The 13,195-nt window shown below is 41.8% G+C and overlaps 1 protein-coding gene across 1 annotated transcript in view; it reads left to right on the plus strand.

The window, feature by feature from the left end:
- Positions 1–13,195, plus strand: part of csmd2 (CUB and Sushi multiple domains 2) — a 2,056,060-nt gene that overhangs the window by 646,632 nt on the left and 1,396,233 nt on the right. The gene's annotated exons all lie outside the window — the stretch shown is intronic.

The following is a 13,195-nucleotide window of genomic DNA, read 5'->3' on the forward strand; positions in this document are numbered from 1 at the left end:
TGGACAGGATGTTGAGGCAATAGAGAGGGTACTGTGCAGATTCGTTAGGATACTGCCTGGTGCGAGGAAATAAACACCAAAAGAAAATTTGGAAAATAGGACCATTTTTGCCAAACCAGAGGAAATAACAAGGTATTTTGATGGTGTTTAAAATTGTGACATTAGAAGGAGGTGGTTTTCAGTGATTCAGGGATATATAACAGGAGGAGAGATATAGGCCGGAAATTTACGTTGGGGGGGCTGAAAAGTCAGTGGTGAGCCTGCCTCCACTAGGCCTGAGGAGCCATGCTGGGATGTTTCACTCCCCAGGCCCTTAAATGGTCATGGGCAGGACTTCCACCTCCTTGAGACAGGAAGTCCTGCCTAATGGAGCTGCTGGCCAATCAGCGAGCCAGCAGCTTTTGTTCCAGCAGCTCTTGTTCCAGCAGTGCCATCGGGAGCTGTGGCCACTGCTGGGACTACACCCAGCCAACGGAGGCAAAAGGAAGGATGGCCCCGGAATTCAGATAAGTATCCCCGGCGGGGCTGCAAAAAATCGGCTGGGCCCTGGCAAGATTGGGGGGGTGGTTGCGGGGTGGAGGGGGCAGTGTTGTGCGTTGAGGAGTGGTTGGGGCTTCAGGGACAGCCCTGTGTGCGGTACAGGGTGCCTGATCAGGAGGACCAACCCACCCCCCAGACCGCAATAAGGCCACCTGGTTTTACCAGGCAGGGTTCTTGGGGCCTTTGCTGTCTGGCGCCAAGGGTAAAATACCCACGGCAGCGGGAGGAGGCCCCTAAGTGGCAGTTAATTGGTCACTTAAAGGCCTTGATTGGTCTCGGGTGAGCAGTTTCACACTGCTGCCACCCCGCATAAAATTGCAGCAGGGGCGGGAGTGGCTCGGGAACAGCTCCTCCTGCTTCCCACTCAGTTTTAGGCCTCACCCCTTCCCCCGCCACCAGCCCGCTTGTTGATGGGGTGGGGGGGGGGTGCGTAGAATTCCGGCCATAAGGTTAAATGCAAGCAGATTATGACAGACAACAGCATAAATTTGTTTACACAGAGGGTTATGAGGCTCTTGAATGTATTACTGGAGTTAGTGATTGAAACAGCCCATGACAATATTTAAAAATAGATTCGATAAGTGGTTGAAGGAAAGGGGTGTGGGAGCAGAATGGGCATGCGTGACGTGCACTATTACTTAAGAACAAAGAACAAAGAAAATTACAGCACAGGAACAGGCCCTTCGGCCCTCCAAGCCTGTGCTGATCCAGATCCTCTATCTAAACATGTCGCCTATTTTCTAAGAGTCTGTATCTCTTTGCTTCCAGCCCATTCATGTATCTGTCTAGATATATCTTAAAAGACGCTATTGTGCCCGCGTCTACCACCTCCGCTGGCAACGCGTTCCAGGCACCCACCACCCGCTGCGTAAAGAACTTTCCACGCATATCCCCCCTAAACTTTTCCCCTCTCACTTTGAACTCGTGACCCCGAGTAATTGAATCCCCCACTCTGGGAAAAAGCTTCTTGCTATCCACCCTGTCTATACCTCTCATGATTTTGTACACCTCAATCAGGTCCCCCCTCAACCTCCGTCTTTCTAATGAAAATAATCCTAATCTGCTCAACCTCTCTTCATAGCTAGCGCCCTCCACACCAGGCAACATCCTGGTGAACCTCCTCTGCACCCTCTCCAAAGCATCTACATCCTTTTGGTAATGTGGCGACCAGAACTGCACGCAGTATTCCAAATGTGGCCGAACCAAAGTCTTATACAACTGTAACATGACCTGCCAACCCTTGTACTCAATACCCCGTCTGATGAAGGAAAGCATGCCGTATGCCTTCTTGACCACTCTATTGACCTGCGTTGCCACCATCAGGGAACAATGGACCTGAACACCCAAATCTCTCTGTACATCAATTTTCCCCAGGACTTTTCCATTTACTGTATAGTTCACTCTTGAATTGGATCTTCCAAAATGCATCACCTCGCATTTGCCTTGATTGAACTCCATCTGCCATTTCTCTGCCCAACTCTCCAATCTATCTATATTCTGCTGTATTCTCTGACAGTCCCCTTCACTATCTGCTACTCCACCAATCTTAGTGTCGTCTGCAAACTTGCTAATCAGACCACCTATACTTTCCTCCAAATCATTTATGTATATCACAAACAACAGTGGTCCCAGCACGGATCCCTGTGGAACACCACTGGTCACACATCTCCATTTTGAGAAACTCCCTTCCAGTACTACTCTTCGTCTCCTGTTGCCCAGCCAGTTCTTTATCCATCTAGCTAGTACACCCTGGACCCCATGCGACTTCACTTTCTCCATCAGCCTACCATGGGGAACCTTATCAAACGCCTTACTGAAGTCCATGTATATGACATCGACAGCCCTTCCCTCATCAATCAACTTTGTCACTTCCTCAAAGAATTCTATTAAGTTGGTAAGACATGACCTTCCCTGCACAAAACCATGTTGCCTGTCGCTGATGAGCCCATTTTCTTCCAAATGGGAATAGATCCTATCCCTCAGTATCTTCTCCAGCAGCTTCCCTACCACTGACGTCAGGCTCACCGGTCTATAATTACCTGGATTATCCCTGCTACCCTTCTTAAACAAGGGGACAACATTAGCAATTCTCCAGTCGTCCGGGACCTCACCCGTGTTTAAGGATGCTGCAAAGATATCTGTTAAGGTCCCAGCTATTTCCTCTCTCGCTTCCCTCAGTAACCTGGGATAGGTTGGAGGATACTTGGAGGATAATCAACAGAAGTTGGCCAGATCAAATTCTGTGCTGTAATTTTTATGTGAAATGTTATTATTTGTGATCTTTCTTTGCGACCAATGTTCCCTACAAGTTGTGCAGCTGCGCAGCAACCCAGAAGTCCCTGCGCTGGCCACAAAAAATTTGGACTCTTTCAGTTACTGCACAAAAGAAATTAAAGGGGCCGTACGTAAATAAACCACCTTCGTGTGCACTCCAAAAATTTAGAGGGAATGTTGTTTGCAACCCATATTACTCAAGTCACTGGCTGGTTTGCCTTTGCATTGTCTCAAGCAAATCAAATGTGGCTGTGAGATCTAGTGAACAGCATTCAGGCAAGATGTATAAGGCTGCATTTTCCTGGGCCTGACACTGAATTCGGGCCCAAGGAACCAACAATGTAACCTGGATTTGCTTGCCCTGCATTTCTCTCAACATGTGCCAGTCTCTAAAGAATAGAAATAGTTAATAATACTGAGTAACACTGAACAAACAAATGTACAATTAGAATATAGAATTTAGTTTCAGATCCCACTTTCATTGCATGAGGTATCCACGTGAAGTGTACTGACTCTGTATCCTCTCTTCCTCCCCAGCACTCTGTGCATCACAGCTTGTACTGCAAACCATTGTGCTGTTAAATGTCACATTGGAACATGTTAAATTACCAGTGTGCCAGTGGCTGATTTCTTATTTACTTAATTGGAAACTACATGCCATTAGCAAGTGTGAGTAATGTACTGCACCTTACCCTGTTGCTTCACTGTGTATCACAAATTTGTGGCCACCCAATATCAGTCAGTGAAGGAGAAAAATGCTTCTTATCTGCTGCTTAATATCCTGCAAAATGCAATATTGCATTGTTCATTCAAGCATCCTCTGGCATGTATAAGGTTGTATATGCAACAGAGAATGAGAGACAATTTCGATAAACTGAAGTATTTAAATAAAACTGATAAATTGTCTGTGCTGTCGATATATCTTAAAAGACGCTATCGTGCCCGCGTCTCTCACCTCCGCTGGCAACGCGTTCCAGGCACCCACCACCCTCTGCGTAAAGAACTTTCCACGCATATCCCCCCTAAACTTTTCCCCTCTCACTTTGAACTCGTGACCCCGAGTAATTGAATCCCCCACTCTTGGGGGAAAAAGCTTCTTGCTATCCACCCTGTCTATACCTCTCATGATTTTGTATAAATCATGAAGTTAAGCCATTTGTGCTGACCGTATAATATGCATCAAATCCCATTCTGTCCCTTCCTCCCAAAAAATTCCAGTAGTATCATCTCGCTATCCATTAATGTTAACAGTTTATTGGCCACATCTGGTTGAATTGCTGTGAGGAAGCATTAATGACAACTCCTTCATTACTCCCAATGTTCACCCCACCCAATGTTAGGCATTATCCTGCATATTGTTCATTATTTTCTAATTCTTCATATGCCAATACTTCCTGACATAAAAAAATGCCTGTATTAAAATTATTCTTTACTAACAAGCCCTTACTGATTGAAATCAATAGCAGTGTGATTAGTAGTTCTTCTGCTTAAGCTTAGTCTGCAAGTTTTTTTCTCTTGGTTGCTCAGTGCTGTCAAATGTTTCCTGTCTTTAGATTACTCAGTTATTTGTTTTTTTATCTTGTAATTAGAAGTTTCAGTTGAAAATGTAAATAAAGATCTTTTAGCAAACAGCATTCTGAATGTTGCATCGAAAGCTGAAGATTTTCCTTAAATTTTCCATCTCGATTGCCGGATGCAACTTGAATTCTTTCATCATTACCAGTCATAACATTCCAGCAAGAACAAATAAATGAAGAATAAAAGAAATATGAATGCACTGCATAAAATGACAAGATGGTCCAAAATTAATTGCAGGTGTATCTCAGGGCAATTTCTACTTCTAGCTGGGCTTGAATTTTCAATTGTGACTTTACTATTTGTGCACTTACCTAAAGTAAAATTACAACCACACTTCGAAAATCCACTTTGGCATTTTCCTGCAATTATTTGCTGTGAAGAAAGATATGCTGAATGGTGTAATGAGTTCTTTTATGTTGTCTGATGCAACATAAATTAGATTTGTGGAGTCCGGTTGGTTGAAGATCTCAAACAGGTTTATTACAGCTAAACTATTCTACAGTACAGAGCTAACTATTTACAGAACCTATCTCTAAGTGTTACAGTTGCAGAGTGACACTGGCTCTGAGTCACATGACTGCGTACTGGTACTTGGCTCATTACCATACGAAGATCTTAAAGGGACATCACTCCGAAAGACAACATCCCCCTTCTTTCCAAAGATAAGTCTCTTATGCTAAAAGTAAAAATACATAAAATTAGATAACAGCAAAATTATCTACACAGGTATAGAGATTATGAACTTTACACGTGCAGAAGCTCAATAGTCCACATATCGTTTCAGTGGTTTGACAACACTTCCAGATCTTGTTATAGTATTACCTTCTGGGGATGTCATCCTTGTCTGTTTTGGGTTTGCATCTTGTTTTTGAACAAAAGGTGTCCATTTTGAGCTCAATTCATCAGTTCATTTAAAAGTTCATAATTTGTCCCTGCGTGAGCATGATACAAGGAAAACGGGAACTAAATATGAATCAAATTGTCCCCCCTCCCCCATGTTAATTTTGCAGTATTGAAAATCAAGGTGATTATAAAATTTCGTCCTTTATCAAGAGTTCTGAATATCATTAAGGTTCATTTTCCTAGTGTATGATGTCATCTGAGCTCTTGAAGGGTTTACTGCCTTGCAGTCCCCTGCAAGTGTACATTATTCTCTCTGCAAGTTTTCTAATGCAGCACAAATAAGTAAATCACCTATGTTCTTCTGTTTAGCAGAGATTTATGTAGAATTATCCATCTTAATGCTCAGAGCTGATCCTTGTTGCAAATGATCGTGCTTAAACATGCCATGACAATCACATTTGTTATTTTCAAACCATCAGTTTAACATCCTCCTTAAGTAGGTTGTGGAAACTGTACTTCAGCATTTGCAAAGTCAGAATACCCTTATTAATGAATGTGCTTATTTATCATGGCATGTTCTTCACGTAAATGAAACTGAGCTGTTGTTCGTTGAATACCCTGTCCTTTCTTTTAGAACTTCATTAGACTAGTAATGGGATTGTTCTTGCCTATGTTGGTATAAGAAATCAATGATGTGCTTGCAGAATCAATTGTTCTGTCTGGCAGTTTTTGTTTTTCATTTTAAGTTCCTGACAAGCCCAACATATTTGGTTAAATCCAATGACATGGAGTTAAACTATAACTTCTTTCATTGAGCAAGACCAGTCGAACCTATTCACTGAAATTCACCCGTAATCCTCATTGATTGTAACTGCCAACGCATTTTGTCAGATTGAGCTGACATTGATTCTGTCCGGAACACTAAACAAAATTAACAGAATTAAATACAAAACAGTTCTGTTGTCAGAAGTATCTTCATCCAGCAATAGATGAGAGAGAGAGATCAACCTATTCAAATAAGAAATGTACCTGAAAGATGTAGGGTGTGAAATTGCTCTCTGGCAGCAGCTTGAATCTTGCTCTTAGAAAATTGGCAACTGATTTATAACCAGGCTAGTTTTTATTTTCCATTGACTTGGAAAATATTGCCAAGACTTTTAATTTCAAACCAAGTAAAAGTGACCATGAGACGAGGAAACGAGTCTCCAAAATCAGTTTGAACTATCATTCTGTGAACTTCAGTGCAAAGAAGATCAAGCACAGTGAAGACTTAGCTGCTGATTCACTATGAACCCGTTTCATGCTGCTGGCATTGACCAATTTCACCCCGATATCTTTAGATTAAATTAATAGACACAGTTGTTTGAGGAATATCATCAAAGGAAGAGGAAGATTGGGAAATCAATAGTGATAGGGGATTCTATAGTTAGTTGAACAGGCACGTATTTCTGTGGCCGCAGACATAATTCCAGGATGGTATGTTGCCTACCTGGTACCAGGGTCCAGGATGTCACTGAGTGCTGCAAAGTATTCTGAGCTAGGAGGATGAACAGCCAGAGGTCATGGTCCATATCAGTACCAACAATGTAAATAGAAAGAGGGATGAGGTCCTGTAGGCAGATTTTAGGGAGCTAGGAAAGAGATTAATAAACAGGACCTCAAAGATAGTAATCTCTGGACTACTCCTGGTGAAACAGGAGGATGGAGCAGATGAATGAATTACTAGAGAGATGGTGCAGGGGGAAGTGTGTTACATTCCTGGGGCATTAGGACCAGTCCTGGGGGAGGCAGGACCTATACATGCCAGATGAGTTAGACCTCAACAGAGCTGGGACCCAGGTCTTCATGGAATGGTTTGCTATTGTTGTGGGAGAGAGTTTAAACTAATTTGGCAGGGGGTTGAGAGCCAACATGTAGCATTAGAAAGGAGAAACAAGATGCAAAAAGGATTGTGAGTGACAGATAGCACTAGAATAAGAAATAATAAGGTATTGCGTTCTTTCAGACTAAGTTGAAATACAATAAGATGTAATGAAGGTTTACAGTGCACATATATAAATACATGAAGCATGTTAAATAAGGTTGGTGAGCTGTTGGCGCAAATAGCCATTTGGGAATATGATGTTGTGGCAATAATGGAGACTTGGGTTAAAAAAGGGCAGAACTGGATGCAAAATGTTCAGGAAAGATAGGGAAGGAACAAAAGGAGGAGGAGTGGCTGTATTGATTAAGGAGAACATTACAGTGCTGGAGAGAGAGGTTGTCTTGGAGGGGTCAAGAAAAAAATCTATTTGGTTGGAGGTAGGAAACAGTTGACGTGCCATTACACTACTGGGGGTACTCTATAGATCAGTAACTAGTGAGAAAGGTATAGAGGAACAAACTTGCAAGGAAATTACAGAGGTTCACAAACTGTAGAGTAGTGATAACAGGGGACTTAAATTATCCTCATGTAGACTGGGATAGGAATAATGTAAAGGGCAGAAAGAGAAAAGAGTTTCTGAAGTGTATTCAGGAGAATTTTCTTGATCAGTATGTTTCTGGCCCAATGAGGAAGGAGGCATTGCTGGTTCTGGGGAATTAGATGGGTCAAGTGGATCAAGCATCAGCCAGGGAACATTTAGTGAACAGTGATCATTGTATCATAAGGTTTAGATTAGCTATGGAAAAGAACAAAGAGCAATCTAGCGAAATACTAAATTCAGTGGGTTGAGAATGGATCTGTCCAGGCTCAATTGGAATCCTAGATTAGCAGGCAAAACTGTAATTGAACAATGAGCTGCCTTTAAGGAGAAGATGATTCGTGTACAATCGAGGTATGAGGGGTAAAGATAGGGCAACCAAAGCCAGAACTCCCTGGATGACGAAGGAGATAGAGAGTAAGATGAAGCAGAAAAAGGGTACATATGACAGATGTCAAGTTGATAATACAAGTGCCCATAGAAAGGAGAAGTGAAAAGGGAAATAGAGTATGAAAATAGACTGGCATCAAACATAAAAGGCAATCCAGAAGTCTTCTATAAGCATATAAATAGTAAAAGAGTAGTAAAAGGAGGGGGGGGGGGGGGGGGCTGATTAGGGACCAAAAAAGGGATCTGGGCTTGACTGAGGTGCAAAATAAGTACTTGCATCTGTCTTTAAAGGTAAAAGATGCTACTGGAGTCATATTGAATGAGGAGGTAGTTGAGAAACTGCAAGGGCTAAAAATTGATTAAGAGGAGGAATTGGAAAGGCTGGCTGTACTTAAAGTTGATAAATAACCAGGACCAGATGGGATCCATCTGAAGATGCTGGGGGAAGTAAGGATGAAAATTGCAGTGGTACTGGCCACAATCTTTCAATACTCCTTAGATACAGGAGTAGTGCCAGAGGACTGGAGATTTTCAGACGTTACACCCTTGTTCAAAACAGTGTGAAGGATAAATCCAGTAAGTACAGGCTGGTCAGTTTAACCTCAGTGGTGGGAAAACTTTTAGAAATGATAATGCAGGACAAAATTAACAATCACTTGAACAAGTCTGGATTAATTAAAGAAAGCAAATCCTGTTTAACTAACTTGATTGAGTTTTTTGATGAGATAACAGAGAAGGTTGATGGGGGAAAAGCAATTGATATAGTGTGCATGGACTTCCAGAAGGCATTTGATAAAGTGCCACATAATAAACTTGTCAGCAAAGTTGAAGCCTACGTAATAAAAGGTACAGTGGCAGCATGGATGTGAAGTTCGCTAAGTGACAGGAAACAGAAAATAGTGGTGAACGGTTGATTTTCGGACTGGAGGAAAGTATACAGTTGTATTCTCCTGATATTGTAGGACCCTCAATTTCTTGACTTAGTCTTGGGTATACAGGGCAGAATTTCAAAATTTGCAGATCACACAAAACTTGGAAGAATAGTGAACTGTAAGGAAGATAGAAATAGAGTTGAAGAGGACATAGGCTGGTGGAATGGGAAGACACGTAGCAGATGCAGTTTAACACAGAGAAGTGTGGAGTAGTACATTTTTGTAGGACGAATAAGGCAAGGTAATATGAACTAAAGTCTACAGTTCTCAACAGGGTGCAGGAACAGAAACATCTAGGGGTATATGTGCACAAATCTTTGAAGGTGGCAGGGCAGGTTGAAAGTGATAAAAAGGCATATGGGATCCTGGGCTTTATAAATAGAGGCATAGAGTACAAAAGCAAGGAAGTTATGATGAACCTTTATAAAACATTGGGGTTTGGCCTCAATTGGAGTATTGTGTCCAATTCTGGGCACCACACTTTAGGAAGGATGTGAAGGCTTTATAAGGAGTGCAGAAAAGATTTACAAGAATGGTTCTAGGGTTGAGAGACTTTAGTTACATGGATAGATTTGAGAAGCTGGGGCTGTTCTCCTTAGAGAAGAGAAGGTTGAGAGGAGATTTGGTAGCGGTGCTCAAAAATATGAGGGCTCGGGACAGAATAGATAGAGAGAAACTGTTCCCATTGACGGAAGGGTCGAGAACCACAGGACACAGATTTAAAGTGATTGTCGAAAAGAACCAGAGGCGACAGAAGGAAAAACGTTTTTATGCAATGATTGGTTACAATCTAGAATGGACTGCCTAAGCATGTGGTGGAAGCAAATTCAATTGCGGCTTTCAAAAGGGAATTGGATAATCACCTGAAGCGGAAAAATTAGAGTTATGGAGAAAGGATAGGGGTGTGGCACTAGCTAAATCGCTCTTGCAGAGAGCTGGCATGGACATGATGGGGTGAATGGTTGTGTTCTGTGCTGAAACTATTTTATGACTATGCTTTGGTAGAAAAATCTCTTCAGTTTATTTGACAAATACTGTTGTGATGGTCACCTAGAAGTGTTTTTTTCAATATATTATGGTATTCAGCAGTACGAGTGCCAAAGTCACACGTGATTTTTCGGTCTGTTTGGTTACCAGTCAAAAACTTAAAAAACAAACATCATTTCATAGCACTTACAGTATAAAAATCAAGGATGTACTAAACAGTGTCGGCACTTTATTGTTTAGTTTCAAGGTTCTCAAGTGGATGTATAAGGTCCCACAGCACTGTTTTGAAGAAGAACAGGGTAGTTATCCACAGTAACTGATATAAAAGCAAAATACTACAGATGCTGGAAGTCTGAAATATAAAAGAAATGCTGGAAATACTCAGCAGGTCTGGCAGCATCTGTGGAGAGAGAAGCAGAGTTAACGTTTCAGGTCAGTGACCCTTCATCAGAACTGGCAAATATTAGAAATGTAAAAGGTTCTAAGCAAGTAAAGCGGTGGTGGGGCAAGAGATAACAAAAGAGAAGGTGTTGATAGGACAAGGTCACAGAGAATAACTGAGCAGAAGGTCATGGAACAAAGGCAAACGGTATGTTAATGGTGTGCTGAAAGAAAAAGCGTTAGTACAGAGAGGGCATGAATTTACTGTAAAATGAACAGCCCTGGCTCCAAGCACAAACATTCAAAAAATCAAAAACAGTGGAAAGGCACAGTAGAAATAAACTAAAAAACTAAAATAAAATAAATAAAAAATAAAAAAGTTTTAAAAAATAAATAAAAAGCGGGGTGGGGGGGGCGGGCCCGTCATGCTCTGAAATGATTGAACTCAATATTCAGTCTGGCAGGCTGTAGCACGCCTAATCGGTAAATGAGATGCTGTTCCTCAAGCTTGCATTGATGATCGCTGAAACACTGCAGCAATCCCAGGACAGAGATGTGAGCATGAGAGCAGGGTGGGTGTTGAAATGGCCAGCAAACGGAAGCTCGGGGTCATGCTTACAGACTGAGCGGAGGTGTTCCGCAAAGCGGTCACCCAATCTGTGCTTGGTCTCCCAATATGGAGGAGACCACGTTGTGAGCAGTGAATACAGTATACTAAATTGAAAGAAGTACAAGTAAATCGCTGCTTCACCTGAAAGGAGTGTTTGGGACCTTGCATAGTAAGGAGAGAGGAGGTAAATGGGCAGGTATTACACCTCTTGCGATTGCAGGGGAAAGTGCTGTGGGAAGGGGACGAGGTGGTGGGGGTAATGGAGGAGTGGACCAGGGTGTCGCAGAGGGGACGATCCCTTCGAAATGCTGACAGGGGAAGGAAGACGCAGATACGTTTGGTAGTGGCATCACGCTGGAGATGGTGGAAGTGGCGGAGGATGATCCTTTGGATGTGGAGTCTGGTGGGGTGGAAAGTGAGGACAAGGGGAACCCTGTCGTGGTTCTGGGAGGTAGGGGAAGGGGTGATGGTAGAGATGAGGGAAATGGGCCGGACACGATTGAGGGACCAATCAGCCACAGTGGGGGGGAATCCTCAGTTGAGGAAAAAGGAAGACCTATCAGAAGACCTATGGAAGGTAGCATCATCAGAGCAGATGCGTCGGAGACGGAGAAACTGGGAGAATGGAATGGAGTCCTTACAGGAGGCAGGGTGTGAAGAAGTGTAGTCGAGGTAGCTGTGGGAGTCGGTGGGCTTATAATGGATATTAGTGGACAGCCTATCCCCAGAGATGACGACAGAGAATTCGAAGAAGGGAAGGGAAGTGTCAGAGATAGACCATGTGAAGGTGAGAGAAGGGTGGAAATTAGAAGTAGTTATGAAGTAATTATCCACAGTGACCTGGTCAATATTTATCCCTCAATCAACATCATTAAAATGGATTACCCCGTCATTATCACACTTGCTGTTTGTGGGAACTTGCTGTGCACAAATTGGCTGCTGTATTTCCTACATTACAACAATGACTACATTTAAAAAGTACTTAATTGTCTGTAAAGCGCTTTGGGATGTCCTGTGGTTGTGAAATGTGCAATATAAATTCATGTCTTTCCTTTTTAAAACTTAAAAAAGTGGGTAGTCTCTTCTACAAAGACGCAGTGGTACCTTACAAATCCCAGTAATATAACGCATGCATACTATTGCTGCAGTTCACTATAAAATTCCAAATGGCATTGTGAAATATGTCATTAGATTTGTGGTACAAACTCTTAATCACAGTCCAACTTTTATTCATAAACTGCTGATGACATTACACGTTGGAATGCCCCTGCTTCTGCTGTGTAATAGTGCATTATGGGTAACATTGCATGATAACATCATAAATTGTATTGCAACTAGCTAAAAATCAGTTGCTTATTAAATGCTGCCACTACACTATGCAATATGAAAACCTTAAAGTCCATTAAACTGTAACTACTATTGTATAAAAGCTATTAGAATAATATGGGAACTGTTTTACTTTCACTTATCCTCTGAGATAGATGGCATTTATTCATTATATTATATTTGATAAGTCAGGACATCAAGCTGCAATGATAAATATGGTGAGGTATAACAGTTCCCATGCATGGTAGTGTTATATGAGAATGTGTTGACTACTGAATTCACTATGCTGTTTCTATTTGCAATGCAAGCTAATCATTGTAAACTTCTATTAAACACATCTCATTATGGTAATCTTGTCCCATTTGCCTGGTGAAAGCTCAATTAGAGTTAACAGAAGAGCTGAAACCTTGGAAGAATGAACCTTGGCTAAGAAGGTTCAGTCCCATCATATCATTCATAATTTAGTAATAATGGACATCACCAGGGTATGGAGGTTAGGAAAGCCAAGATGGACCAGAACATTGATCAACTTCTTCATTTACTATCCTCAATATAGACCAGATAGCTTCTGTTATTGCCTTTTTACTGTGAGAAAATACTAATAAAAGACACACATTTTATGCTGTGGGCAGCCACAGCTGCCATTGGCAGATTCACATCTTTCGTAGGTTTTGCACCTTGAGCTGAACAAAAATATTATTTTCTGTGTGGTGGTTTGTGATACGTCCATTTGTTCGAAGCTGCTGTTGTTCATGGGTGCATACTTAAAGATGAAAGAAAGTGAAGATGGTTCTTCCATGAATATTAAATATGGTACAAGGGATGAAGCCATTCATCTTATAGAAGTTTGGGATTTTCCAAAATACAATGGA

This window comes from Heterodontus francisci, chromosome 31 (assembly GCF_036365525.1).
Source record: "Heterodontus francisci isolate sHetFra1 chromosome 31, sHetFra1.hap1, whole genome shotgun sequence".
In the NCBI taxonomy this organism is placed as follows: domain Eukaryota; kingdom Metazoa; phylum Chordata; class Chondrichthyes; order Heterodontiformes; family Heterodontidae; genus Heterodontus; species Heterodontus francisci.